At 39.1% G+C, this 3,285-nt stretch overlaps 1 protein-coding gene across 1 annotated transcript in view; it reads left to right on the plus strand.

Moving 5' to 3' along the window:
- Positions 1-3,285, plus strand: part of TRIM24 (tripartite motif containing 24) — a 178,982-nt gene that overhangs the window by 112,089 nt on the left and 63,608 nt on the right. The window lies entirely within an intron of this gene.

The raw sequence follows: 3,285 nt of genomic DNA on the forward strand, positions 1-3,285 counted from the left end.
AGCCTGGGCAACATAGCAAGACTCCGTTTGTACAAAAATATCAAAAAATTGTGTGTGTGGCCAGGCGTTGTGCCTCACACCTGTAATCTCAGCACCCTGGGAGGCCAAGGCTTGGGAGGATCGCTTGAGGTCAGTTCAAGACCAGCCTGAGCAAGAGTGAGACCCCAGCTCTAGTAAAAACAGAAATTAGCTGGGCAACTAAAAGTAGAAAAAATTAGCTAGGTGTCGTGGTGCACGCCTGTAGTCCCAAGTACTTGGGAGGCTAAGGCAGGAGGATCACTTGAGCCCAGAAGTGTGAAGTTACAGTGAGCCATGATTTTACCACTGTACTCCAGCCTGAGGGACAGAGCAAGACCCTATCTCTAAAATAAATGAATAATTGGAAAAATATTTTTACCTGGAATAATTCAGGTATAACATCAGTTTTCATCTGCTGTTGTTATTCCTATTTTGTTCTTTTCCGAGTTTTCAATATCTTTGTTGCAAGTGAACTCAATACCAACAATAATAATAGTAAACATTTTCTGATTATCTGCCATTTTCTGATTATGTGCCAGGTACTAATTATAAGCATTTTCCCAATATTTAAACTTTTACATCATTTTTATTAGATATTTATAGATATGCCTATCCATCCCCACTGTAAAGATGACGAAACTAAGGCACAGGGTTAAGTAACATGCCTAACATCACACAGTTAAGAAATAGGTTTCATACTGTGACTTCACACATTACCCAGCATCTGTGTTCCTCTTGTTGCCGCTACACTATGTTATGCGGTGCTGGGTAGTTCAATCCCATTTGCTACAGAAAGATGACTCTGTGATTTGGTGAACTGTTTTGATATTGACCTTGAACTTTGCTACTGAACGTATGGCCACTGCATTCAAATCACTTGAGGCTTCTTAATCAGCGGGTCTGGGGTGAGGCCAGACTGTATTTCTTTTTTTGTTTGGGGATATTTGGATTGTTTATTTGGTTTTTTTTTTTTTTTTTTTTTTTAACAACTTGACTAATGCGTGTGTTATTTCTTTTTTGGTTTAATTTTTATTTGTTTAGAGATGGTGTCTCTCTCTGTTCCCCAGGCTGGATTCAAACTCCTGGGCTCAAGCAATTCTCCCACCTCAGCCATCTCAAGTAGCTGGGATACTGGTGCTTGCACCACCAGGTTGGCAGATTGTGTAGTTCTAACAAGCTCCCAGGTGATGCTGATGCTGCTGATTTGTGAAACATGAGTAGCAAGGATCTAGAAGACATTTTGCCACATTCTTAAAAATTCCTGCTTTACTTTAGTTATATTAAAGATTCAATGGAGATTTAGCCTCTGAAATACAGGCATACCTTGGAGTTGTTGCATATTTGGTTCCAGACCACTATAATAAAGCAAATGTCACAATGAAGTGAACCACACAAATTTATGAGTTTCCTAGTGCATATAAAAGTTCTGTTTACACTATACTATAGTCTAAGTGTGCATTATCATTATGTCTAAAAAATAATGTGTATACCTTAATTAAAAAATACTTTATTACTAAAAATGCTAATTGTCACTTGACTCCTCAGGAGTCATAATCCTTTGGGGGTAGAGGGTCTTGTCTTGATGTTGATGGCTGCTGACTAATCAGGGTGGTAGTTGCTGAAGGTTGGAGTGGCTGCGGTGATTTCTTAAAATAAGACAATGAAGTTTGCCATGGATGGACTTTTGCTTTCATGAAAGATTTCTCTGTAGCACATGATGGTATTCAGTAGCATTTGACTCACAGTAGAACATCTTTCAAAATTGGAGTCAATCCTATCAAACCCTGCCAGTACTTTCTCAACTAAGTTTATGTAATATTCTAAATCCTTTGTTGTCATCTCAACAGTGTTCACAGCATCTTCACCAGGAGTAGATTCCCTCTCAAGAAATCACTTTCTTTGCTCATCCATAAGAAGCAACTCCTTATCTGTTCAAGTTTGATCACAAAATTGTAGCAATTCATTAACAACTTCAGGCTCCGCTTCTAGTTCTCTTGCTATTTCTGCCACATCTGCAGTTCCTTACTCCACTGAAGTCTTGAAGCCCTCCAGGTCTGCATGAGGATTGGAATCAGCCTCTTCCAAACTCCTGTTAACATTGATATTTTGACCTCCTATGAATCATTAATGTTCTTATGGCATCTAGAATGGTCAATCTTTTCCAGAAGGTTTTCAATTTGCTTTGCTCAGATCCATCAGAGGAATCACTATCTAGGGCAGCTATAGCCTTATGAAATGTATTTCTTAAATCATAAGGCTTGAAAGTCAAAGTGACTCCTTGATCCATGGGCTGCAGAATGGATGTTCTGTTAGCAGGCCTGAAAACCACATTAGTCTCCTTATCCATCTTCATCAGAGCTCTTGGGTGCCCAGGTGCATTATCAATGAGCAGTAATATTTTGAAAGGAATCTTTTTCTGAGCAGTAGGTCTAAACATTGGGCTTAAAATATTCATTAACCATTGCTATAAACAGAAGTGCTGTTATCCTGGCTTTGTTTTTCCATTTATAGGGGCACAGGCAGAGTAGATTTAGCAGAGTTCTTAAGGGTCTCAGGATTTTCAGAATGGTCAATGAGCATTGGCTTCAACTTCAAGTCACCAGCTGCATTAGCCCCTAACAGGAGCATCAGCTTGTCTTTTGCATTGACTTCTCTCTAGCTATCTATGAAATTCCTACATGGCATCCTCTATACAGTAGAAACATCTTTCATGTTTTGTCTACACTGAAAATCTGTTGTTTAATGTAGGCACTTTCATCAGTGATCTTAGCTAAGTCTTCTAGACAACTTGCTGCAGCTTCTCCATCAGCACTTGCTGTTTCACCTTGCATTTTTATGGATGAAGACGACATAGGAGAAAATAGGCACACTGAATTGTATAGAACCATTCTGGGATTATTGAATCTTCTTTTTTTCCTAAAATTTAAAATTGTGTGGAACTTGAGTCTTGATACATAGCTAGTAGCAGGTATAGATAATAAAATAATTTGCAATGCATGCTGAGCTGAGGTTTGTGATTATTTTAAAACGTTTAGAAGGATTTTCCAACTTCAGAAAATTTGAGGCCAGGTGTGGTGGCTCACGCCTATAATCCTAGCACTCTGGAAGGCCGAGGCAGGCGGATTGTTTGAGCTCAGTTCGAGACCAGCTTAAGCAAGAGCGAGACCCCATCTCTACTAAAAAAATAGAAATTAGCTGGACAACTAAAAATATATATGTATAAAAAAATTAGCCAGGCATGGTGGCACATGCCTCTAGTCCCAGCTA

Source organism: Propithecus coquereli, unplaced genomic scaffold (genome assembly GCF_000956105.1).
Source record: "Propithecus coquereli isolate 6110/MARCELLA unplaced genomic scaffold, Pcoq_1.0 Scaffold186, whole genome shotgun sequence".
NCBI lineage: Eukaryota > Metazoa > Chordata > Mammalia > Primates > Indriidae > Propithecus > Propithecus coquereli.